General features: G+C 41.1%; 1 protein-coding gene across 2 annotated transcripts in view; it reads left to right on the forward strand.

The window, feature by feature from the left end:
- PDZD2 (PDZ domain containing 2) overlaps positions 1 to 27,958 on the forward strand; it is a 466,470-nt gene that overhangs the window by 161,366 nt on the left and 277,146 nt on the right. The window contains exon 1 of one of the 2 annotated variants that reach the window (XM_072605915.1): positions 10,377 to 12,177. The exons of the other annotated variant lie outside the window; for it this stretch is intronic. The gene's annotated coding sequence lies outside the window, so the exon portion shown is untranslated. Of the gene's footprint in view, positions 1 to 10,376; positions 12,178 to 27,958 lie in introns of those variants that run through there. 2 annotated transcript variants of the gene reach the window in all.

Consider the following 27,958-nt stretch of genomic DNA (forward strand, 5'->3'; position numbering starts at 1 on the left):
TTACCTTTTAGATACAATTACTTTCTAAAATGGTTGAACCAGTTCAAAGCTCTATCAAGAGTCTGTTATTGTGCCTGTCTTTCCATAACCCCTCCAGCATTGATTGTTTCCTTCTTTTGTCACCTTTGACAATTTGCTGGGTAGGAGGTGAAATTGTTTTATATAGAGGCAAATAATGGCGAGAATGTGAGCTATCAGAAGGGAATATCCTTCCACATGTTTGAGGCCAACCTCAGAAGTAAGAGGAAGAATGAAACAATGACCTACAAGAAGATGTATCCATAGACCCAGTGAAGAATATGAAGTAGGGTAAATTGAGAGAAAGGGGCAAAGTAGAATTGCATAGGGTCTTCAAATCCACATCAAAGTTTTGTGGTTGAGCTAGAGGGAAATGGAAAATCAGAATGGTGGAGAAAAGTAGCCAATAGTGTTTGGCTGTGTGGTAATTTTGGTTAAGGCACTACCTCTGTATAGAAGTGTGAACAGTCTGGTGGCTGAAAATCCAAGAAAGAGGAGTCATTTCTGCATCTAATTCTAAAGTGGAATTAGATCACCTTCTTCTAACTTCCACCCATTGTTGGCTGAGTCCCACCAGGTGAGTGCCTCTAATTAGCTTAATGAAGGACAATCCTTCTCTATATTTGGCATCTTCCTCCTTTGCACTCCCACAGAGATGACCAGTTCAGTTGTGAGCTTCTTAATCCACCTCATATTTTGACAACAAGAAGGTGGAAATGGAAGCAGATGTTGGAATCAGGCTATTCTGATTAATGGAAGATGGAAGGAATTGCCTTTTTTTTTCCTTTGGGTCTTCTGGTTTGTGTTAATGTGATTTATGCCATATTCAGGAATGCATGGACTTGTCCTTGGGGTTTGCAGCTTTTGCAACTGACATTGTTGGACCTGATAAATAGTGAAATAAATGGTCTGAAATACTCTTAGCTTCCAAAGATAAGTTTCTTATGGAGCATTCCTCACTCTGTCAGCTCTCAATGGAGTTGAGTCTCATCAGGTGAACCCCAGGTGAGTTAAATGGTGGGTAGAGGGTAAGTAGGGAACAGCGCTGCAATCTTCTGCGTGGGATGAATTAGTTCCAAAATTGCAAAGATAATTTAATAAACATCTTCTGACTGGTCCATGATCATAATCATTTGGGCCCCACATTTATTCTGTAACCCAGCAGCAGTGTGCCCACTCAACATAAACTTACTTGTTGGTTGCTACTAGATTACTGCCAGGTTTTTCTGAAAGGCAGCCTGTGGGTGTGTAGGGCTTGGAGCAGGAGACCTAGATTAGAATCCCATCTCAAATACCTATTAAATGTGCAGTTATGGGCAAGTCACTTAAGCTTTGAAAACCTCAGTCCTCTCTTCTTTAATATGGAACTAATAATATTTGAGGTGTGTCCCTCATAGAGTTGTAAGGAAAGTGCTTTGTATATACCTTAAGGCACTTGTTGTTCAGTTATTCAGCCACATCCATCTCTTCATGACCCCATGCACCATAGTTTGCCAGTACTTTCTAGGGAGTTTTCTTGGCAAAGATACTGGAGTGGTTTGCCATTTCCCTCTCCAGTGGATTAAGGAAACAGAGGTTAAGTGACTTGCCCAGAGTCACAAAACTAGTAAGCGTATGAGGCCAGATTTGAATTTAGGTTTTTCTGATTCCAAGCCCAGCACTCCATCCACTGAGTCATTTAGCTGCCTCTAGATAAAAGTAAGTGATCATTACCAAAGAGAAAGGCATTGTCAGTATTGTATTTCTGAGTCCTTCTGTAATTTACCACAAATACCCTCCTTCCTGATATTCAGCCACTCAGTACAAGGCTTAGTGACTTCGAACATTTTTCATTGAACAGATATGTTGTTTTAGAATTTGTCTATTGACATCTTTTGTTTTTATGTGATCTGCATTTCATATCGCATTTCTCCCGATGAACTGCTCCTTAAGATTTTTTTAAAAAAAGTTCCACAAACCAACATATTCCAAAGTCTGACGTTATATGCATTTTTCCTCACCCTTGGTCCCCAATCCCTGAGAAGAGAAAATATATTTAAAATCCCTTTAAAGGTTCCAGCCTCAAGTCTAGTCAAACCCTCTTCAGTCCAGCCACCACTCCTCATGGATGTGATCATTCTTACTTTATAGTCATGGGCATCCCTAAACCATTTTTCTGCCATCATCCCTCAGGGAGATTTAATTTTTAAAGTATATCCAATCCATTTAAATTCCTCTCTTTCCATCCTTGTCACCGTCACTTACATCCAGACCATCCTCCTAACTTTCTCAGTGACTTCACTGACTACTTTCTTGCTTACCATCACCCCTCAGCATTCATGGGGATGTCTCTTTTAATAACCTGACCACACAACTCCTTAATTCTAATGACTGCCATTCTAGCCCCACACCATCACTTGGAATTTCAGCACTTCGAATCCTGAAGGCATTTGTATTTGATCTGGGAAGTAATATCAAACCACTGGAATTTGAGTTATGGGATGAGTTGATCAAACCTGTGCTCTAGGAAAGTCAATTTGGCATCTAGAGGTTACATTGGAGTGAGAAAAAACTTGAGGCTAGGAAACAAATTACAAAGCTATTTGCAGTCTACTGGGAAAGAGATCATGGGAGCCTGAAGTAGGGCCAGGTGAGTGGAATTAGTGGAGAGAAGGGGATGTGTAAGAGGTATGGAAACAGAAACAAGATTTGGCAGTTGCAAAGATATGTATGGTGAGTGAGATTGAGCAGTCAAGGTTTCCACTGTGGTTTAGAACCTGGGTTCCAGTGGGGCATAGTGGAGAAGTTTAGAAAAGGGATGGGATTGAGGCAGCTAGGTGGCACAGTGGATAAAGCACCAGTCAGGAGGACTTGACTTTAAATCTAGTCTCTGACACTGACCAGCTGTGGGACCCTGGGCAAGTCACTTAATCCTGATTGCCTCCAAAAAGAAAAAAAGGGAACAGCATTAGGGAGAAAGATAATGAGTTCTATTTTAGACATGTTGAGTTTAATATCCAGGTCAAAATGTGTAATAGACAATTGGTGATTCAGGCCTGGAGGTCAATAGTCTAGGGCTAGATATATAAATCCAGGAGTCATCAGCATAGAGGTGATAATTGAACCTCAAGGGACCAATAAGATCAGGTGCAAGTGAAGGGAAAAAGAAGTAGAGGGCCCAGTTCAGAGCCTTAGGGGACACTCACGGTTATAACACAGATGAAAATCTAGCAAAGGAGACTGTGAAGGAGTGGTTGGACTAATAGGAGAACCAAGAGAGGAATGTTACCAAGCCCAGAAAGGAGAAACTACCTAATGGTGCCAAGTGCTGCAGAGAGGTCAAGAAGCATGAGGCCTGAGAAAGGATCACTGATAGCCTTAGAGAGCAGTTTCAACTGAATGATGAAATTGGAAGCCAGGCTGTAGAGGGTTTCGAAGAGAGTGAGAGGAAATCAAATATAGGAATTGAGTATAGGTGGCTTTTTCTAAGTTTAGCCAATAAAGTAAAAAGAGATATAGAATAATAGCTAACAGATCTAATGAAGGTCTTTTAAGGGTGGGAGAAGTTTGGGTATGTTTGTAGGCAGCAGGGGAAAAAAACAATAGCTGGAGAGAGAGACTGAAGATGAGAGAGAGAGAGAGAGAGAGACAGAAAGAGAGAGAGAGAGAAGGGTGATGTTGAGGGTGGGGAAGGCAAGCTAGAAAAGACAGGAGGTAACAACATCAAGGATTCATGTAGACTGGCTGGTCTTGGCTAGGTGAAAGGACACTACCTTATCTGAGATTAGAGAAAAAGAAGATAATGGTTGATCATGTCAGGGGAATATGAGATGAGGAGAAGAAGGTTATCTGGAGAATGGCCACAAGTTTTTCTTTAAAGTATGAGGCAAGGTCTTCAATTGAGAAGGTGGGAGGTTGAGGGAGAAGGAAGAGATGCTACAAGAAATCTGAGAAGAGAAAAGATTGTTTAGAAGAGCTGCTGTGTTGAAGACAGAGAATTGATCAGGGAGGAGTAAGAGGAATGCCTCATTGTTGTGACAATCTGGTTGAGATTAGGTGACATAAATTTGTAGTGGACCCAGCTGGTCTAGTTGTGTGATTTCCTCTAGCTCTATTCAACATGTGGGTAGCAATGAGGGAGGGGGAGAGTAGAGAGTAATCCAGGGTTAGGAAAAAGCATGATTGATAGTAAGATAAAGGAACAGGAGATTCAAGAGCAGAGGGCAATGGAGACTTGTTCATAAAGGGGTTGACATAGGAAAGGAAGAGAGTGTAACCAAAGCAAGGGTAATGTCCTTGGCTTAGCAGTGAAGGGATAGAGGGATTGGAGGTCATGGTGAGGACAAAGAATGGGTTTAGGCATAGGGAGAGTTGGAATGATAAAAGATTATTTTAAGACAACAGAAGTTTGGCATTCTTGAACAGGAAAGTGGAACACTTCTATATAACAAGCGTATGACCATTGCTGGGTATGGCTGAGGTGGAGGAGAAAAGTAGGCCATTAGAGTTGAGTAGATTGAGGAACTGGGAAGTTAGGGTATTTGCTGTTTTTGTTCAGTTGTGTCCGACTCTTCATGAACCCATTTGGGGTTTTCTTGGCAAAGATATTGGAGTGGTTTGCTATTTCCTTCTCCAGCTCATTTTACGTATAGGAAACTGAAGCAAACCAGGTTAAATGACTTGCCCAGGGTCACCTACCTAGTAAATATCTGAGGTCAGATTTGAATTCAGGAAGATGAATCTTTTTGACTTCAGGCCTGGCACTCTATCTACTGTACCATCTAGCTGCCTGAAGGGTATCAGAAGGAACAGCAATTTGTATGTTGAAGTCAGAAATTGAGGGGGAGAGAGAGACACACAGAGAGACAGAGACAGAGACAGACTGTGAATCAGGCACTAAACTCACTGAGAAAGGAGAGTGAATGCCATCAGGGTTGGCACATAACAGCCACCAGAATCTGAAATGGGTGACAAATTTGGATAGAGTGAACCTCAAAGGAGGAGAAGTTGCTAAGTGGGTACGGTGTTTGATTTAGGCTTAAATGCCAGTGGTCAACATTCTGCCCATACTGGCTCCCCACTTATTGTTAAGAAGTTTTCATTATTTTGTTTGGGGACTATTCGAGGTAATATCTGTGGTCTGTGTCTGAATTCTGAGGTTTTTCCTTGTGCTTAGCTAGGTGCCACTGCTAAGATGGCTATTGTATTTATGTAACTCTGCTGGCCTTGCATGTGGCTGTGTCATCTTCTCCTGGGAACTTCCGTTCTTATCCTTTCTTCCCACCCCTCCTCCTCCCCACCTCTCCTGCTCAGCCTTTTATAACTACATAAGGTTTGGATCTGTTAGCAAACACTTGTATAATTATACATCTCTTTGTTTATAGATTCAGTAAATGGTTGTAGTGAGAAGATATCTGTTCTTCGGCTGTTTAGTCCAAAAGTTTTTCCTTTTTGTGTACCGTTCATTATTTTGTTGTAACCCATTTGATATCTGTTTTACTTCTGAGCATCCTGTTATTGGTAAATATATATATATGTCATCTATATACACACACATACATATATATCTATATATACACAATAACACAAGAGCCCTATCAATGATTTAAAAATTGTTGACATTGGAAATATATGTACCCAGTTGCTACGCCTTTATCATTGACTGGAACCAGAAAGAGACAGATGGAATTAAGACCATAGATTTAGCACCATGATGATTGGAAATCATTTGCCTGAAGGAGGGAGAAAGGAGACTCTGGGCAATTCATGTGGATGAGGGGTTGGAGAAAAGGCTTAATTTTTAGAGCCTTATTCCCTAGTGAACTTTCCATAAGCCCAGCTCTCATCTTGGTAACCATGGTTTTTGCCCTATTGTGCCCATAGATTTTCTCACAAACTTAAAAAAAAAAAGACATGAGTATAAACATTCAGCCTGATTGTCCAGCTTGTGTTTTGGGTGATAAATTCCTCCCCAAACCTATGCCAGTGCTCCACTGCACCTTGCCATACTGAAATTCAATCCAATTAAACAAGCATCTATGAGTCACTCACTGTATGCCTGGCACTGTGCCAAGTGTTAGGGATACAAAGCCGTCTTGGAGGAGGGATGCTATCTGCTCTACTGGGGAATATACAACATTTGCAAATATTTCCAAAAAGCCATCTTGGAGGAGGGCAAAAACACTTATTCTGAGGATTAGGGAAAGCATGCCATTTGAGATGATCTTTGAGGGAAACAAAGGCTTCTGAGAGGTATAGGCTTGAAGAATGGGGAAGGGGCTATGAGGGGCAGGGGGAGACCACATTCCAGCTACATGAGATCGCCTGTACAAGGTACAAAGGTGTGAGATGGAAGAGGGATTCCCTCCCCAGTTACCCCAGGAGAGGTATGTTATATAGGGTATTCTTCCTAGGGTTTGTGACACACTCACCTTTGAATGCTTTGCTCTTTATAAAAGTTCTTTCTTTCTCTCAGAGAGCTCAAACACAGTGTGGTACAGTGGAAAGAGCACTAGTGGCCTTTCCAGGCAAAAGACTCCAGTTTAAAATCTGCTGCTCTCACTTAATGCCTATGTTACCTTGAGCAGATTATAGGTCATTTAACCTCTTTAGGTTTCCTCATCTATCAGATGAGGGGTTTAGACTACACTCACGGCTTCTTAGACTTTTTCCACTCATGACTCTTTCAGTGCTTAAACTGTGGGTCTCAACCCCATCAGTCAAGACCCACAGTTTAAGAAATGCTGGTCTAGATGAGCTTTATTCCCTTATGACTCAAAATCTATAATCCTTTGATACTTTAAGATATTTTATAAATTGTAATTTCATCTAATACTGAAATTTCTTTGTAGTTACTTGGCATACGTTTTGCATATACTTATATATTGTTTTCCCTGATAGAATATAAACTGCTTGAGGACAGGGATTGTTTTGTCCTTGTCTTTGTATCCCCAGAATCTACCACAGTAGCTATCATACAGCACTTTTGAAATGCTAATGTCTGCTCCACACACAAGGCAATGTATTAGACACTTGGTGAGGGTACATAGGATCATATAAATCAATAACTTAAATATTCTCCACTCTTCAAGTGTCTTTGATTTGAATATTCATTACCATGTATTACCCACATAAAATAGAGGAAAGGATCTAATGAGATATACAGTAAGCACATGTTTATAATGAACATACAATCGTCAATAAAACTTTTGAACCATCATGGTTGTGATTCCAAGTCTGAGAATCATTGGGCAGAGTAACAGTAAATATCATTTATATAGAGCTTTAAGATGTGTAAAGCACTTTATATATCTTACCTCATTTGGACTGAATAACAGAAGAAAATTCAAGGAGTTCTCTAGTCTGGCTCCCTAACAAAACATAGCCAATACCTGTGGAGGTGGTGGAATCCTAAGGCAGAGACTGGACACTGCTATTTACTAAGATTGAATCTTAAGCAATTCTCAGACATCACCTTATAAGGAAGTTCTTCTTTATATCTGATTGAAATCTCTCCTGTTGCATTTTTTGTAGTCTATTTCCTGTTTTATGCCCTATGGAGATAAAGACATCTGCTCAGTGTCCTCCTTATAATAACCTTTCAAGCACTTGAAGACTGTTAAGTTGCTTGAAGTCATTTTCTCCTCTAGACTAAACAACCTCCAGTCCTTTAACCTTTTCTTATAGGTTCTATTTTTCTTCTCCTTAATCATTTTGGTTCTTCCTTGGAGCCTTTCCAGTGTCTCTACATCCCTCATAAGATATAGGGCCTTAAACTGGACATAACATTTTAATAAGAGTCTGATTACTGCCAAGTTCCGTGGGGGGAATGACTTCCTTTTCATGTCATCTTCCTTCTAATGCTAATTCACCCTTGCATCATGTTAGCTTTTTACTATCAGCATAGCGTGCTGACCTGTAGTTAATTCATGGTCTACTATGATCTCCAGGTCTTTTTCTGTTGTAGGTCTCACCAGATCTGTCTTGTGTCTGTGTAGTTTACTTGTCATTTCAAAGTATGTATGCAGTTGCAGCTGCCCTCCCTCCCATTGCACTTCATCCTGTTGCTGTGAAACCATTTCTTTGGTTGGTAGAAAATGCTTTCACTCCATTCTTTTCTCTTAACAACTCACTCTTTTTGTGGTGTTTACAGACTTTCAATGAGAATAACAGTACTTTCAATTGTATTATAAAGTTATTGATGCAACATATTAAATATACTTAGACTCAGGATTAACTCCTGCTTGGCATCATTTTAAGAATATTCATTTCCCTCCTTTGACTGAACTGCTAATTACTTCTGCAGTCTGTTGTAAGTCAAGCTCCTTAGGATGGAAATATTGTCCAGACCGTATCTTTCCAGCTTGCTGATGAGAATGTCATATGGATTCAAATGTCTTGTTGAAATTCAAAGCTAGGCAATAGGTGTATCACTTTCTTTCCTTTTTCAAAACTATATCATCTATTTTTAACATTCTTTTTTTTGTTTTAAGTTTCAAATTCTGTCCTTCCTTCCCTTCCTCTCCCCCAATGACTGAGAAGGCAAGCAATATGATATTAGTTATATATATAATATCCTGCAAAACACATTTCCATATTAGCCATATTTCAAAAAAATGCAAGAAAAATTAAAAAAGCGAGAAAATTATATTTTACTTTGCACTCAGAGTCCATCAGTTCTCTTTCTAGAGGTGGATAGCATTTTTTCATCATGAGTTTTTAGAATTGTCTTGGATTATTATATTGATCAGAGTAGTCAGGCCTTTCACAGTTGATCATACGACATTACTGGTATTGTATACAATGATCTCCCAGTCCTTACTTCACTTTCCATCAGTTCCTATAGATCCTGCCATGTTTTTCTGAAACCACCCCCTTTGCTATTTCTTATTGCACAATTATACTACATCACAATTATATGGCAAATTCAGCTGTTTCCCTATTGATGAGCAACCCCTTGATTTCTAATTCTTTGCCACCACCAAAAGAGCTGCTATAAACATTTTGGTACATGTTGTTCCTTTTCTTTTTCTTCCATTTCTTTGGACTACAGACCTAGTAGTGGTATTTCTGGGTTAAAGAGTATGCACAGTTGTCTAGCTCTTTGGGCGTAGTTCCAAATTGCTCTCCAGAATGATTGGACTAGTTCACTGAAGTACCACTTTCTACATGAATCCTTTCCTGATGTGTCCCAGATGCCTGTGATGCCTCTTCTCCAAATAAGATATTGTATATATATATATGTACATATGTGCATTATTATGTCCCCAGATAGAAAACAAATTCCTCCAGGGCAGGAACTGTCTAAACTCTACCATTTAACACAGTGGCCGCCACATGATAGGTGATTAATTTTATTTCTTTTCTATTGCAGACATAATCATCAAGAAATAAAAACATTTCACTATACAAGGACGAACATGTCTTGTGGTTTATAAATGTACTAGAATATTATTGCATAGAAGGTGTTTAGTAAATGTTCGTTAATTGATTAATTGGTGTCCCCAGGCTTTCAAGAAGAGAATCCAATGTCAAAAGATCTGACCCGAGGATCTGGGATTGGGACAGAGCCACAGATCCTCATAGGATGCAGAGGTTGACTTTAGAATGTGGTGGCCATAAGATCAAAGACAGCCTGAGCTACAGAAAAAGAGAAGGGAGGGACTTATCAGTCAAAGTATTAGGAGGAATAGACAACAGGGAAGAGAAGTCAGAAATCATGTCATAATGGAAGCTAGCAGAAAAAGCATTCAATTTATAAACATTTGATTTCTGTGTTTCTCTTCAGGAACTGAACTACTGCACAAAGCCTTTGAATATCTGCTTTAAGATCTGTCTCCTCACAGCAGGGGCTCAATAGGACTTGCCATTCTGCTAGGATGCTTATTTTGAACTGGACCTGTAGGCATATAGTTAAAAGAATTGTTTTCTTACTCTACAATTGGGCCAGAGAGGCTGCATAGTAAATAGAGTTGGAATCTTGCCAGAGATAACTAGCCATGTAATAACCAGCAACTCAGTTCACCGCTCTGAGGCTCAGTGTTCCATTCATAAAATGGGTAGTGATAGAACCCACCTTACAGACTTGTTGGTAAGATCAGATGGGATAACCATGTAATGTTCTTTGTGAACTTTCAAGCATATGGTAATGTGAAATTTTATCATTAAGATCTCTGCTCAGCTTGGCTTATGGCATATAAGTAAAAGGCCAGTCAATGGTGGGCCAGGGCCTTCTCTCTAAAGGTTTTTTTTTTTTAATTTCACTTTTGGTTTTTCTTTACAGCTATCACCAGGTCACTCTTCCATAGACCCAAGTACTGCAACATAGGGGTGGGGCTTGTGGGAGGGAGAGGGAAGAGGGTATAAATATTTTGTATAATGCCTATTATGTGGCAGGCCCACTAGCTATCCTGCAGCAACCAAGTTAATTCCAGGGCAGATAATGATGAGGATTACTCACCCTGGAGTTTGTGGGACAGTTTTCCAAAGGGGCAGGCTCTCCTACCCTTGCTCAGAGAGCGAGGCCCCTCCCCTTTTGCAGTGAGCCTATTTCCACTGGCTGGCAATGGCACTGGGAACTGAAACCTTTTTCTTCTCCTATTCTTCATAAATGTTTTGAATCCTTCCAGGTCTGCCATTCTTGTAAAGCTAATTTGCTCTTGGAGGCTTCAGGATGCCAGTGAACAAGAGCGCTATCTTTAGGCTAATTGGCCAGGGATTCCATATTGGATTTGGAGCCAGAGGACCTGGATTAAAATCCTAACTCTCTCACTGACTAGTCAGTGACCTTGGGCAAGTCACTACTATCTCTCTGGGCCTCAGTTTCCTAAAATGTAAACCCTTGGATACCTGAAGCTAGGTCTTTCCACGGCAGGGGAATCTGACACAGTTACAGTCTTGGGGACTCCAGACTGGATCTGTTACAAAAAACTGGGTGGAAATGTGTTTTAGGTACAATATCTGCAACTATTTCAGTTTGCAGGAGCAACATTTTTGCTCTTTAGCAAAAAAAAAAAAAGTGGAAGTAAAAAAAAGCAAATTAGAGTTTGAGGTGGGTAAATAACTTTATGAAATAAAACGTGGGATTCCTTCCCTCCCCCTTTATGAAAACACAAACGCTCTCTTCCTGTCTTGTTTGCATTGCCATTCATTTAGGACAGGAAGGCCTCCATGGGTGTGATCTAAACAAGTGAGCCGCCTGGGTCCAGCTTCCTCCGCCTTCCACAGCTGGAGAGCTAGCCGCATGGCAGAAGCCCCTTCTGCTCTCCCGGGAAGAACTTGTTGATTGAACCTAGCTGAAGAAAGGGAGGGAAGGGGATGTTGCCTGAGAAGGTAGAAAGGAAATGCTTGAGCTGTGCCGTCACAGCAGCCCGTAACTCACTTGTGGCATGCTTGGCTACCCCAGCAGTAAAATCGGGCTGTTGAGATTTCTGGAAAACTTCCGGGCTTTCTGCCCCGCGTGCAATCAGTGTTTCTTTGGAGCAGAACTGTGCCCAGGGTGATTGTGCAACTGAGTGATCCTGAAACAAACTGATGGAGGGAGGTGGGGCTTGTGGGGCTGGCTGGACCACGTGAGGGATCCCCCTGCCTAGGGACCGGGGGCTGGGGGGTTTCCTTCAGTTATCGGCTCCCCCCCCCCCCAACTCCGGCCTCCCCCAGCTGATGTAAACAAAGGTGTCTGAATCCGAAACCTAAAACTCCCGCAGACTGTCCCCTCCGCTGTCGCTGTCCGGAGCTGGGGGCATCTGGAGCGCTGGAGTTTTGACAGGGGAGCGGGGCGGGTGTGAGAGGCGCCTTAGGATTACCCCGCAGGCTCTGCAGAACCTCCACTCAGGGCGGGAGGAGGAGGTGGGGATTCTCCTTGGGCTCAGGGTTCGGGGAACTCCCCGCAGTCAAAAGCCGAGCTTCCATAGGGCTGTCGGAAGGGACCGGGCTCCGGGGGACTGTCACCAGGGCGGTAGGAAAGCCAGCCAGCCAGCCCAGGCCGCGGGAGCGGGACTAGCTCTCCCTCCGTGCAGCCCGATGCCAGCAGGTGATTAAACTCCTTACCAGGCGCCCAGGATCGCTAAGCTCCCTGCGGCGGATTAGCAGCGAGGCCGCTGCAGCCCGTAGGAATTCCCAGGAAGGTGGAGGATCCCTCGGCGTGCCGGGGAAAACTGGAACGCCACTTCAAAGCAGGAGGTAGGAATCTAGGAATATGCCCATCCCTCCCAGTGAAGAGCAGGGTCCTTGATGTTGGCGAAGCCTTTGGGACCTTGGTTCAGAGCTTCTGGGACTAAATCCGTAAATGGGGGCCGGGGGTGGGTGGGGAGTGGAATTCCGCCGCTGTCTCTGCAGCATCAGAGAAATTCCCAACTGCTTTCCTTAGACTCAAACGGATAAAGTTTATTCTTTTTATTTAATTCTGATTTCTGGCTTAAGGAATGTGTCTCTGCGTTTGCTTGCGTTGGGTTTCTCTGTTGCAATGTAGTGGATTCCGAGCAGTTGTGTGGGTCTAATTTTAGGGAGGGTGATGGCAAGGTGGACCATGGAGTGGTCCAGGTAAGCCTGGTACCTGCCCTCCCTCGTGTGCTTTCAGTAGCTGGGGCCTCCCTTTCACGATAGCTGCCTGCCCGCTGCGGGGGTAGATTGAGATATCTGAAATAGTGCAAAGCTGGATTAGGTCCTGGGCAGGAACTTTGTTTATGATTCTACACGAGATTACCATCTTCTTCGTGGACACATCTTGGTCCCAAACCTCTAAACAGTTTATTTAGTCGGTATCCCCACCACGGAATCACAAAGGGTTTGCTTGCAGCATTCACAAATCTAAGATATGAAAGATGTGGTGCTCTTAAAAGATCCTGTACAAGATCTTCCTGCCCATTTATCCTTCTCCCTTTCCCCCTTAAGAACACTGCTTAGGAAATAACTTTATCAACTTTCCTAACAAACGAAATGGAAAAAAAAGAGAAGAATGAAATTTCATGTTGAGAGCTCTATTGGGAGAAAGTATTCCACCATATAGATGATGAATGATGTCCATGGCAATTCAATTATGACATTATTCAAACTCCTATTCTGTGGTGAAATCAGAGGGGTAGCATATAGACAGTCAATTAATTATTAAGTATGTCTCTAAATTTACAAATAATAGTGAAACTTAGGAGAGCAGTGGACCTGCCATGAGAAGCTCTGGGTTTGGTTTGAGTCCAGGCTTTGCCACTCTGGGGCCTTGGTCAAGTCACTTAAACTCCCTGGGCCTCAGTTTCCTCATCTGTAAATTAAGAGTGTTAGGCCAGAACATCTTTAAGAGGGTTCTATAAGTCTATGACAGCCTACAAATAGTCAAATATAGTCAAAGTTTGCCCCCAAAGCTTTCTCCTAGTATTTGAAGGTGGGAGGGTGAACCTGGAAAAAGCTTTGAGAAAGAGCTCAGTATAGCTTTCAAAGTAGTATAAATTCAACGTGAAGGGAAGATGAGATACAAAGAGGAAAACACACAGAGGAAATGGAAATTCAACCACAGAGGGGAAAGTATATAGCAAACAAATGTGGGAGATTTCCGGTTGTGAAGTTTATATTATTTTAGAAATATTTCATTTATTTTAAGAATTATTTGGGGAATATTTATTATTATTTTAGAAATATTTCCTGATTTCCTTTATGCCCAGAGCTCCGTGCGCTTGTCTTGTTTCTTAAAGTGGTTGCCAGATGAAAGGCTACATTGTAACTTATTTGTGACGGAAAATCACTCAGTGAGCATTTGTTAAGTACCTACTATGTGTTAGGCACTGTGCCAAGTGCTAGAGATACAAGAACAAAAGTGAAACAGTCTCTGCTTTCAAGGAGCTTACGTTCTAATGAGGGAGACAATGTGTAAATAGTGTACATACAATATGTATCTGCAGTATATACATTTATTATAGGTACTTATTTATCTATAACACAACACATAATGAGTATATGATGTGGAGATATATATGGCACAAAACAAAATCAAGGATAAGTATTGAGTAGTACAGGGCCTAGATAGGTCCTTGGGGCATATCACAAGGGATGTCCTTTTGAGCTGACATGGAACCATTAATGACTGCTTGGTATAATCATGCAGTCAGTTCCAAATTCATGTGGTTATACCATCATCTAGATCACATCTCTCTATCTTCTCTGCAGGGAAGGCATTAGAGACTGGCAAATGTTGAAATCCAAGTATATTGTCTTCAGCCTTCCCCTGATTTACTAATTTAGTAACCTTTTTAAAAAATGAGATTAGTCAGGCATGACTTCTTCTAAACCCACTCTGGTTTTATTGGTCACCTCTTACCTTTCTAAATACTCTTAAAACATTCCTTTAATAAGACCTTTAAGAATTTCTCCAGGAATCAAATTCAAACTGATTAGCCTGTCTGTTACTCGCCTGCCCTGCTCATTGATAATTTGTCTACTTCCAAAAAGGATGCAGTGTAGGAAGATAAATTCGACATATATTTATATCCCTTTTTTGCACTTATCTAAGACTGATAGGTGAAAGGCAGAGCCATAATTGGGAATTCTGGCAGTTGGGACAAATCCAGTTTGTGAGGGGCCCTCCAGTTCTGGTGCTTACCCTCTCTGACCCTCACCTTGGCCATCCCTCTCATCCTACTTCTCCAGGCCAGGTGCTTCACCAACATAGGTATGGTTGTATCAGCAGGGCATTAGGAGAAGGTAGGCCTTCAGTGAGGGGCTGGAGAACACTAGCCTATGGCTAGGTGAGGAAAGGGGGTGGTGGTCATATCTCCCCATTACAGTGTTCCTCTGTTAGCTTCCTAGCCCTGGAATGGTCAGTTGTCACAGGGAGGAAATAGGTTTTCCCCTACTATGTTGGGAAGAGACCCTCCTCTTCCCCTCCAAAAAAAGCCCTAATTGTCCTGTTGCTACTTACAGTTCTGATGAGAAGAGGCTAACATGGTCAGAAAATTGGGAAAGGTTTTCTTTCCCTGCTCTAATTCCCTCCTTAAGTCAGGGACAGTCGCTTATCTCTAGGGTTCTATGGCTCTTCTGCCCTACCTGTAAACTGATGTTTCTCTAAAGAATTGAATTCTGTCTCCACAGAAAATATATGTAAACCTTTGGATGGGGTAGAAGGTTGTGTTAGTTATCAAAATCTTATTACTGGTGCCTTCTCCTCTCTTTTCTTCTCTCCTCTTCCCCCTCTTCCTCCTCCCTTTTTCCTTTAAGTTTTATTAATGTGTTTTGTTTTTACATTACAGATGTTTACAGATTGCTCCCATTTTATGAAAAATCTCTTGTAATAAAGTAAAACAGTTAATTAAAACTAATAGTATAGAGACCTCCTCTGAAAGTACATTCAACATTTTCCATCTGTAGTACCCGCCCCACTCAGTATTTACAAAAAAATATTAACAGAAGTCTATATTCTCTCCCTCCCACTTCCCACCCTACTGGAAAATATCCTTGCAACAAATATGCATAATAGAGCAAAACATTCCCTCAGTGGCTATGTATGCAAACATGCATATGTCCATATACTTTATATGTGTATAGTGGCATCTAGGTGGCTTATGGATAGAGCTTTGGGCCTGAAGTCAGGAGTTCAAAGTTGGCCTCAGATGGGTAAAAGCTGTAAAACCCCAGTTAAGTCACTTAAGCCTATTTGCCTAACTTCCTTATCTGTAAAGTGAGTTGGAGAAGGAGATACCAAACCATTTCCAGTATCTTTGCCAGGAAGACCCCATAAGGGGTCTCAGAGAGTCAGACATGACTGAAGCTATTCAGCAACATGTGCATATATATATACACACACACAGACAGACACATATGCACATATATAGTATATACACATGTATTAACATGTCTCAGCATTCATCTTAAATCCATCATGTTTCATCATCTGTCATCTGGAATTATGAATGGTCTTTGTTTTGATCAACCTTTTAAAGTTGTATATTTTATAGTGTTGTCATTTTATAAATTATTCTCCTGGTTCATTTCGTTCTTTTTCAGTTTATAAAGGTCCTCAAAATTGTTTGTTTTGATAACAATGTTATAGCATTAATTGTTCTGCCTTTGCTTACTTCACTCTGCATCAATTCATACAAGTCTTCCATGTCTTTGTGAAATCATCTATTTCCTCATTTCTTACAGCACAATAGTCCTCCATATTCACACACCACAACCCATTCAATTATTCCTCAATGTCTGGACAACTTCCAGTTTTTTGCTACCACAAAAAGAGCTGCTATAAATATTTTTGTACATAAAGGACCTTTTCCTCTTTCATTGCGCTCTTTTGGGTGTAGGCTTAGAAGTGGTCTTGCTGGGTCAAAAGGCATTCATTGTTTGGTAACCTTTTGGTGTGTAATTCCAAACTGCTTTTCTGAGTGGTTGAACTATCCACAGGTCTACTAACAGTACATCAATGCTGGTGCCTTACGGCTTTCCTTTCTCTACTCACCCCTGCTCCTTTAGCTCCCTAACTGCTTGCCTACTAGATCTTTGATCACTTTTTGTTTGCCTTCTACCTGTCTTTATCTTGTCTGGCTGGCTGGCTTCTGACTATTCATTTCATATTGCCTTCCTAATTCTCACTTAGAACTTTGTCTGATCCGTGATACATATCTCCTCACCTCTGTCTCTTAGAAGCCCTGGCTTCCTTCACAGCTCAGCACTAAAGCCACTGTCTTGTGTCAGACCTTTCCAGGTTCGCTCAGCTGCTATGCTGGCATACGGGTTCTTAATTTTTGTGTATATTATGGATCCTTTGACAATATGGTAAGGCCTATAGACCCCTTCTCAGTATTATGCTTATAAATGCATAAAATAAAATAAGATTACAAAGAATACCAAAGATGAGAAAATGAAGATGTTAACTTTTTTTTTCTCCTTCAAGTTTCATAGACTTCCTGAAGTCTATACACTGGACCCCAGATTAAGAACCCCTCTGTTAGATCTCTCCTCTCTCAAACTGCCTTCCATATATTCTGTATCTCTTTTACTCGTTATCTTCCCCATTAGAATGTATGCTACTTGAAAGTTTTTTGCCTTTCTTTGGATGCCCACTGCAATGCTTGTTGGTTGTCTTTCATATCTTCCCTCAACTCTCCAGTTCCATTTCTTCAGCTGTTTTTTTTATACCCACTTGCTGCCCATAGCTTGGTATGACAGAAATATAAATTAAGGAATATTAGTAGTTTTACCAGTGATGCCAGATGTGATTTAATATCTCAGTAATCGAAAGGAATATCGTAGGCAGGAATAAAGTCGTCATGATGGATTTGTTTAATCCTATGCAATCAGCAAATTCCTGTCTTGTAGAAAATGGTTACAGTTCTTTCCTCCACGTGAATTGGGCATCAACCCATGAGATCTTTCTAAATGTATTAAGTACTTCCTTTATTGAATAAATATTTATTAAGCACCTACTGTGTATTCGGATGGGCAGCTAGGTGATGCAATGGATGGAGTGCCATGCCTGAAGTCAGGACGACCTGTGGTCAAATCAGACTTGAGGCACTTGCTAACTGTGTGACTCTGGACAAGTCACTTAACCCTGCTTGCCTCCATTTCCTCATCTGTAAAATGAGCTGGAGAAGGAAATGGCAAACCATTCCAGTATCTTTGGCAAGAAGATCCCAAATGGGGTCACAAAAAGTCAGACAGGACTGAAGCTGCTGAACAACAATAAAATGTATCAGGAGCTAGGCTCAACCTTACAAAGCTGAACTAAGATGTAATCCCGGTGATGTGAGAGACTAAACGTCTAGTAGCCATTATTAACGTGATTTATGGGGAACCTTTGCAGTAGGGATAGGTAGAGGTGATCTGTGCATCTCTAAGCAAGATGCTTCGTGTCCAGTCTACTTACTTAGAATCACATGTAGAGATGGAAGGGAACTTAGAGGCTTTCTAAGCCTACCATCCTTGTTTTACAATAAGGCAGCTAAGGCCCAGATGCTCATTTCCAAGGGATACTTTCACAGCAAACAGTACATTTCTTAGAATGGGAAACCATAAATTGAGACAAGGTAAACTAAGTATTTCAATATGCATACACCCACATATCTAATATGTATGTGTGAGTATATATGTGCATGTATATTATATATGCATGTGTGTATTTTTACATATATGTAACCTTTTAAATAAACTCAATATATACCTTCAGATTTCTATTTATGTGTATATACATATGTGTGGCAAAAATGTGTGTCTTGGATCTGCTCCCTTCTCATTTCAGCCTCTGAATCTGTTGCTTCTTTCAAGTCTTAGCTCAGGTGCTGCCTTGCCCTGGAGGCCTTTCCTTTCCTGTACACCACCAGCCAGTGCTTGCTTCTCCCTGATTACTGTGCATTTATTGTATTTACTTTGTATTTGCTTCTCTGTCTGTATGTTGAGTTCCTTGAGTAGAATTCAGGTTTCTTGATGTCAGAAACCTCAGTTTTTTCCTTCTTTGCCCCAGCACAGGGTATAATGCTTTGCCCAGAGTAGGCATTACATAAATGCTTACTGAATTGCATAAGCAGGACTGGCTGGTGGGCAAAGCTGTAAAGTTTATATTTGGCATCTTCCTCCCTCCCTTTTCAGTGATCCTCTTCTCCAGAGAAGATATTCTTCTCTTTTTTTGCATCTTCAACAACTGGCATCCTTGTTCAGTCCAGTTGAACAAATGTGGAGTAAATGTATATGTTATGCTTCTCCCCTCCCTCCTATACCATCTACCCATCCATCTGCATTTTCTTTGATCAATTTCTCTTATTCCCATCATGTTCTGGAACTGTTCCTACTCAGTCTTATCCATCAGCTGAAAACTGTCCTATTCCCAGTTCAGTTTGCACAGGGATGCTGCTTTCTTGATAGCAAATCTAACCGTTTTGTGTGTCATGGACGTTCTGGCATATTATTGGTGTAATATATTCTGTTTATGATCTTGTTGGCAGTCTAAAATTTATACAGAATAATGCTTTTAAATGCACAAAATACCTAGGATTTCAAAGGAAATCAATTAAATTGAAGAAGTTATAAAGCAAAATTTGTTTTAAGTTCATAGTCCTCAGATTAAGAACCCCTGCCCTAAAGCAAGCTGATAACTTAATTCATGCTAAGATGTTACTAATAGCATATCTAATGCTCCTCTTTCCTGGAGAGAAGCTTTTAAAGTAAGGGTTAATCGATAATGCAGCTAAGAGGTATGAAAGTATACAGGTGGAATTTCAGTATTCATGGTAGGAGGGGAGAGAAAAGTTAGGTAGTTTTTATTCTTCCCCTTGAAGGATTATGGAGTCATAGATTTAGACCTGGAAGGGACTTTGGGTCTTCTAAGCTCCGTTGAAACCACAGGTATGTGCCTAGGCTGTCTGTTCATTAAACAGGCATATCTTTTTCCTGGCTAGACTCATTCGGTTTCTTTAACCACTCACAATCCTAGAACATTAAAAAAAACAACCACCACTCCCAAACAAATCCTTTCATAAACATATTTCTCCACTATTTTCATTAAAAAAAAAAAGAGATGAAAATTTCCCAGTGATTTGTTGTCTGTATTTGGGCCTGTTGGGGCAGCACATGGTTAAGCCTCATGTTCTGGGAGACAGTCCTAGGGAGGGTCCTGCTGGGAGACTTGCCTTTTCCTTTCTGTTCCAGGAGCTCTGGAGGCAGTGCTGGGGTTGAGTCAGAATCTGCCCTCACTCACCAGAGATGAATGAGCATCTGTGAAGATAAGAAACCCACATCTCTGAGCCCACAGGAATCTCTTAATAATCCCTTCCCTGTCCAACACAGCCTGTGCTACCCAAATACAAGAAACATTTTTTTCCCTTCTCCCATTTTTGGCCCATCTTCCAGTGACTGGCTGTGGGCAGAGGGCTAAAGGATGCAATAGAGCACATTGTACTTGGGTTGGATGAATGTGAGTTTCCTTCCATCTTAGCTCCGCTGCTGTAAGCTAAATGCCATTGCTGTCTTAAGGAATACTTCATATATATCTGGTGATATATCCTGGATATATATCCTTTAACTGTCCTGCCCCCAAAGCCTTGACTTCCTTTTAAGATTCTGAAGGGAACTGTACAGACCCCACAGAAGTATTGTGATTTGCCTATCTGATCAGTAATATAAACAATGCACATAATTTACAAGGGTATTGATGAAAAGGATTTGGAAGGTCAGGGGTCTTGCCTGGGTTTGAATTCTGGTTCTGGTATTTACTCTCTCTGTAACCTTAGGAAAGTAATTTAACTCTCACAGTCCCCCTCGGTGTCCGTATCCATAAAATGAATTAGACTAGATGTTCCTTAATGTTCTGTCCAGCTCAAAGTCCTATGATTTAGTTATAGAAAGGGCTAAGGGGACAACAGACATCCTTCAGCTTACTTCATGATTGCTACCTTTTAATTATACATTTGAGTATTCACATCCTTCCCTTAGAAATTCTGGTCTACCTTGCTGCCAAATATTTTGCACAGAAATTCCAAGCTTCTGAAGCAGATTAAATAGGTTGCAATTAACCACAAATCAAAAAATACTTGGTTTCCAAACAATTGGTCTTTAGATTCCTTTAAACCTTGAGCTCCTTGGACAAGAAAAAAAATCTGATTCAGTTGATAAAATATGGATTACCTGTAACTTTTTGGGAATAAATCTATTTTTACATTTTTAGCATAGAAGCTAACAGTAAAAACAAGGATAAATCATTCCTATTTGCCTGAAGGTAGCTAAAAAATGCTGGGGACTGGGGTCTGAAGTCAGTTCTCTTTCTCGGTCATCTATCCTGTGTATATCGGTTTCGTCGTCAGTAAAATACAGTTTGTCATACCTGCCCATATCCATGTCAGGGGGAAATATGTGTGGGCAGCTGGACCACATTCTGGCAGCATCATAATATTTGGAAGCTTTCAGCCCAAGCCTTTAGGTCTGGCTGAAGGCAGGAGGTGGAATATAATCCTAATAAGGTTAAAAGGAAAACCCCAAACAAACTAACTTTGTATCTTCCATCTATAATATAGTTCGCATCTAGCTAGCAAAATGAAGTTTGCCAGCTTTAGCTGAGAAAAGATTAACCTGGAAGGGCCTCTGCAATGTGGAGGAGTAGAAATAATACTGGTTTTGGGTTAGGAAAAGGATCTAAATGCTCTTTCTTTGGACAAGTTCCCACCTGTAAAATCTGGGGTCAGATTGACAGTAAAGAAACAATTTTATCTGGTAACTAGGGTGGTAGTTATGAGAGTTCTAACTGTTCCACTAGTCAGCTGTTTAATCCTAAGACTAGTCACTTTTCTTTGGGTCTGTAGATTTCTCTTCTAGAAAATGAGGGAATGTTTGACAAATCTGTCCATCTCTATAAACCTCTGAAGAATATTCTTTTAAGAGTGTTGCCTATTAAGAGTGTTACCCATCTTCATAGCTAAGGAGTTCCTAGTCCGGTTATCCCCTCTACGTTGTGACTTTCCCCAATGCAGTTTCAACATATAGCAGGTCAGCAAAAGAAACTAAATGGGAATTTTGGGGGGAGTTTTATGGAAGCCACTGATGACAGATGAAGGCTAGCAGACAACACAGAGCCTATGACCAGATACTTAACCCAGATTTTACAATGAGGTACTGTAAACACCCCATAAAATAAAAAAAAATTCATATTTCTTCTCTGGTATGAAGGGAGGGCCAAAAAATTTTACGTGGTTTTTTTTCGGATTGTGGGGGCGTGGCGCTCTAACCCCTGCCATGTGGAAGGGATAACTGTATTAATCTCCTAAATTGTACACCAAGATGTATCTGTGGGAAACAGATAACTCTGTACATACTAGTCCGATGTAACTGAAACAATGCTATTAATCTTTATTTCAGGGATATTATGACTTTAATAGACTTTTGTAGGGCAGCCTGGGAACCTAGCCCCCATGGATGATGTTGTTTTTGTAGCAAAATATGCACTGAGTTCTAAATCACTCGCAAGTCCTTATGTATAGCTTACCACGATGATGTGATGAGTGTTTGAATAAGCTTTGGTATTTAAAGAACACACTTAAAATCACCGTTTTTAAAATGTAACCTTCTCTGCCCCCTGCCCCTTAATCTGTTCAGCCTTACTCAAATTCCTTCAAAGGAGATAGTCTTCAGAGACTAATAAACTGAGAAGTCCATCAGTGGACTTCTAAGATTGAGTGATTTAGAATAGAACTGTCAGGATTTGCCTACAACTCTTAAACCTGTACTCCCATGATCGTAGAAGAGCCTTTGAGTACCTAGATCATCAATGTTGAAACATTAGAGTATGATTTCAGTGTTTGACTGAAAAACAAGCAAAGCTGGTAAGCTGGGAAATACTCTAACCAGTGTTAAACCAATACTATTTGTTGGAGATTTGAAACTCACTTTCAAATTACTATATTTAAGTGAACAAAATTAAGCACTGCCTCCTTTCCACACCTCTCCCTTCCTCCCTCCCCCATTTTTTTTCTCTTTGCTATCCATTATTTTTTTTTCAATGAATTGGATGAAGATATAACTAGGGTGTTTATCATGTTTTCAGTTGATGCCAAGCTACAAGGGATAGGCCAAATTAAAGTCAGAATTCAAATAGACAAGTGAAGGCTGAATGACTGAAGACCTCTAATTCCCAAACAGACCCAATTTGGGTCTCTTTCTTGTGGATAGAGATCTCTTGGATCTGTTACTGACTTTGTTTACTTTTGTGACAAGGCTTTCTCTTCAGTTCTCAGGGGCTTAATAATTATCTCTATGTTAGTGATTTTAATACCTGAATATCCAGCCTCCATCTCTTTCCTGAGCTCCAGTCTGGTAATATCAGTTGTGTGCAGGACATCTCCCCTGGATGTCTCATAGGCATCTCAAATTCAACATATCCCTAGCAGAATTCATTCCTTTTCCCTGCTAATCTTTCTTTCTAATTTCTCTCGTGGTCTAAAACACCACAATCTTTCTAGTAACCCAGGTTTATTAGCTTGAAGTTGTCTGTGACCCTTCCCTCTCCCCTTACCTCCCATAGCCAATCAGTCGCCAAATAATGTTGATTCTACCCCCACATCTTTTACATTTGTGTCCTTGTCTCCATTCATGTGGCTGCCACCTCTTGAGTAGACTCCTGAAACAGTACTGTAATTAGTTTCCCCACCTTTAGCCTCTCCCTCTCTCTAAGCATTCCCCTGACTGCTAACTTGATATTCTTAAAGGTTGGGCCAAAGAATTGGTAATATACTCTAGTACTCCACTTCCAGGAAGTACAGGACTTGCATTGGTAATCCTGCCTACTTCCCAGTCCACATGTTTCCTTTATGTAGAGTGTTTTTTCAAAGATAAAAGCCTCATTTAATCTGAGTCTGGAAGGCTGAGGCTTGAGCAGGCATCTCAGTTCCTCCCATTTGCACAGTCCTTTTAACTTGGTCAAAGTGCTTTCAACTTAATCTAGTTGAATTCTCACCGCCGTTGGCTGATGCTGGTAGGGTGGGCAGGAGCAGTATCTTACTAGGACATTGGGCAGAATTGATTGGAGATTGTGAGATCAAATGGGCGAATGTTAGTTCCCCTGTTTCCTGACTAGACAAACCAATTTGGGCCTCTCTCCCAATTGAAAAAAGAAGAAATTTCCTTGAATTAACAGTTGAGACATTTGGAGATTGCTGGTCCAGTCACATGATTTCTCATTTACCAGATAGATAATAATACTACCAAATATTAGCTAGCATTCTTATCGCTCATTAAGATTCTCAAAATTCTTTTATTTCATTTTAAACTAGCAACTCTGGGAGGTGAGTGCTAGCCCTGTTTTACAAATGAGGAAACTGAGGTGGAGAGAGGTTAAGTGACTTGTCCGGGGTCAAACCAATGGAAGAACATCACTTGAAATCAGCAAAGCCATTAATAAATTGTAGGCATTCTGGTCTACCGAAAGCTCTGGACAGTTTTATGCTGTGGTTGAATAGGACCATCCTGTGATGGTCCAGCTCGGAGATTCCATCTAGGATTTCTATAATGTTTCCTTTGTCTCCTTTCTCCTATTGTCCCCAACCAAAGTCCTTACAGGCCTCTCACCAGGTCACACTTTTCAGAAGCCTAACCTAGCATTAGAATTGTAAGGACAGGGTGCTAACAGCTTCTGTTTTTATAGTCTCTGACTCTGGTAGCCAGGATACTCATTCCTTTCGTTTTTATCCGTGCAGTTTACTCTAGGTCTCTTTCCTTCTCTGTGTATATAGTATTAGTTTTCAGGATAGCTGGAGCCACAGAAGGCTACCTTTCACCCCTGACAAATTAAGATTTCAGAATAGTGGAAAGATAGAGAGCTACATGGCATAGTGGATAGAGCACTGGATTGGGAATCAGAATACTTATTTTCCTGAGTTCAAATCAAGTCTCAGCCTCCTTGATAATTTTTTGAGGTTCTCCTGTCTAAAAGGAAGAAAGGGGAGGAAAATCTGACTGAACTCTCTAATTCAAGAAAAGTAGCTAACACTTGTACCCAGCAGTGTGCTGGGAGGAGAGAGATATAAATTAGGATGCTCTCTGTGTTATGACCTTACATGTTTCTATGTTACATAGGTGGAGGGCTGGGAAGTCTTATCTTCCTGAGTTCAAATCTGTCCTCAGACACTTGCTAGTTGTGTTACTCTGGGCAAGTCACTTAACCCTGTTTGCCTCAGTTTTCTCACTTGTAAAATGAGTTGGATGAGGAAATGGCAAACCCCTCTAGTATCTTTGCCAAGAAAATTCCAAATGGGGTCACAGAGAATCAAACATGACTGAAACGACTGAACAGCAGCTGAAACAATAGGATCACATCAAACAGTCTGAGCATATGATCAGAGAATCCAAGATCTAGAGTTGAAAGGGACCTCAGAGGCCATACAGTCCAATTCCCTAATTTTATAGATAAGGAATGTGATATCCAGGCAAGTGATCTGCCTAGAATCACTGAGGTGGTAAGCATCAGAGATGGTGTTGGGATCCAGGTCCTTTGACCCCTGAGCCAGTGTTCTTTTCGCTTTATCATCCTCATAGTAGTTTCTTATTGGAAACAGACAGGGGCTCACCACCCTCTGTGATCCCCCAAACTCCAGCATCTGATGGTGATGGTGGGACAAAAGGGCGCTCAACTGGAGACCGTTCCTACTTCTCTTCCTTTGTCTTGCCCTTCCTCCCTCATACCTTGAACTCTGCCCCTCTGACTCTTTGTTGCTATATCGTAGTTCCCAAATTGTTGAAATTAGTCAGAACTTGGTATAAAATGGATGGCATTTTAGTGATGCTGTTTTTTAAAATAACAAGTATCATTTTTTTAAAAAGAGGTTAAACATTAGCTGGTCTCTAGTATACTTTGGCAGTTGCTCTGTCTTTGAAATGCAGATCTCTAAATTGTCCACTGCCAAGTGCAATATTCCAGGTGGTTTCTCATGACATGTATTATTACACTTTTGAATCTCAAGATAATATATCTGTCTCTTTCATTAGTTCCTTAGGACTTTTGGCCGACCTGCAGAATTCTTGTCTTAATTGCAAACCAATAGAAAATATATAAATGGAAAATGCTTTGGTTTTCAAACCTCTGGATGGAGTTGGACGATTAAGAGACTGCAGGAAGTAAGAGAACCTATATGATTTTGGTTTGTTGGTATCTGGCTAGTGGGATGAGGACCATCTTGTTTATTTTACTGTAAGAGTGAGTCTAAGGAAGGGAGCAGCAATATGGCGGATCACTGGAAGAAGAGTGGTACCTAATATCAGTGCCCCTGTAATATTGACTGGCTATTTCCTGGAGGTTTGAGAGGAAATCTTCTAGCAGGTAACTTGCAAACTGTTTGTCTTTTCCCTTTGTCCCATTCCTTAAGCCTGTTGCCACAAACAAAAACCAGATAGCAACAAGAGTCACGATATGTGCTCATAAAATGGTCTAATAAGATGCAGGTTGGCGAATTCCAACCCAGACTAGAACATTCACAGCACGTGGAGGAAAGCTGCTGGAATGTTAGGGCCAACCAACAGCCACTCTTTGGCATCAGCCTTCATCAGCTTTTAAAATCTGGAGTAGTATTTTATGTGAGCATATGAGGTGTTGGGATTGGGGTTGGGGGAGCTCCTTTCTAAGTTCAGCTGCTAGAGGAGCCTGGAACTCAGATGACTCTCCCCCACTTCCCTCCCTTATGTTTATAGAAGATATGATATCTTTCAGCTGTTGAGCTGAACTGGAGCATCTTGTGAAGTATTTAGCTGTGCAAAGATGTCTTCCATGATTCTGCCAGTCCTGTTCTGATAGTACTCTGATGGAGTCATTTGGGAAGGCATTTTGGAGCCTGGAGTGTGTCTTTCCTCTGCTCTCTTCAAATTAGATACCTGTGATTCCATTGAAACCATATCTTTTAAATTTTACAATCAACTGTAGGTAGCCTTTACTTAGAAAACAAACACCTCCCCTACCCCAATTTTGGCATTAAGCAATATTGTATTTTCTGCTTTTTAAAAGTTTTATTTGCTTGTAGATATAATGTATGTTAGGATTTTCTCTATGTGGTGCCAAAGTATTGGCTGTGATTAACTTATTTGTTAAGCAGTAGAGAAGATATAACTTTAAGATAGTCAGTAGAGGAGATATAACTTTAGAAAGTCACCAGACCTCATCCTTTTGGAGCTTATAGGCTAGAAGGGAGATTTGCCATATGCACATGGAACTTGTATGTCAAGGGAGCTCTTAGATCCTTTCCCTTTGACAGAAGAGCAGGCTTAATCTTGGGGATGGCTCACTGGCAAATAGCCTCTATTGCTTATTCCCTGCACTCAAAAAAAACCTCTGCAGGAAATCTAAGAATTGGCTCATCTTGCAGGCCTAGAGTCTTCCAATCCACTGTCAGCATCAGGCTACTAATATAATCCACATAGGCCAAGTTTATTTAATAGTATGTAAAGACCAGGTTTATTTAATAGTATGTAAATAAGAGGGAATTGCATCCAGACTTCTTTAGCAAAGAACTCGAGAAAGCCTCACCAGGATGGTGAGTTCTGTGTTCCTTTTCCTCCAGAGGTTTAGCCAGAAATCTCCCCCTCGCCCCTTACCACACTAAAGACCCACCGATGAGTGTAACTGTAAGGCCTGGGGTCAGTCCAGAGCCTCTGCTTCGCTGCCACCACCTTCTTTTTTGCATCTTGGAAGTCTTCATGGATTCAGCACTTTGGTATGGCTGCCTTATTCTTCTGGAATCCCCTCTGTTGGCGTCACACCAGCAGTCTGCATGGACCCCTCACTCCAGACTACTCCAGGCCTGTATGACTTAGTGGCCTGGCTTTTGAACTTCCCAGGGTACATCTGGAGTTCTACTGCTGACTTCATGCTCATGTCCCATTACTGCATGGTCTCCAGTCTGGAACTCCTTCCTTTTACTCATGACTGTCCTCTGCAGCAGCATCTGCCCCCCGCCTTTCACGGGGATGCCCTCGTGGACTCTTCTGATTGTTACAACAGAGGACAGAGGGGATTGCTCTCCTATTATAATTCCTCAGTTTCTTTCAGCATGAATTTTCTTGGCTTGTGCCCTCTGCTATGAATCACAAGTGCTTTAGGGTCCCTGCATGCAAAATGTTATATATTGACTGGTTAAGTCAGGAGGTGCCATTTGAATTGGGCTTTAACTAGTAAATAGGAATTCATTAGGTGAAGCAGGGGAGGGAAGATATTCTACACACAGGCAACAGTGTAAGCAGAAAGACCTGGAAGCCAGAAACCCCAAGGCATGTGTAGGGGCCAGAGGAGTCAAGTTTGGCTGGAATGAAGAAAGTATAGAGTGACCAGCAGAACAATTTAACCAGAAACAAATAAAATATTGTAAATAGAAAAATTATCAATTAAGTCTGGAAAGGTTAGGACCTGAGATCCGAGTTCCAAATTCTGCTAATTTCATTAATATCCTATCACATGGGCTCTAAATTCCTCATCTAATGATAGCTCAGGGCAGCTAGGTGGCTCAGTGGACAGAGTACT

The sequence above is a fragment of the Notamacropus eugenii genome, chromosome 4 (genome assembly GCF_028372415.1).
Source record: "Notamacropus eugenii isolate mMacEug1 chromosome 4, mMacEug1.pri_v2, whole genome shotgun sequence".
NCBI classification, from domain to species: domain Eukaryota; kingdom Metazoa; phylum Chordata; class Mammalia; order Diprotodontia; family Macropodidae; genus Notamacropus; species Notamacropus eugenii.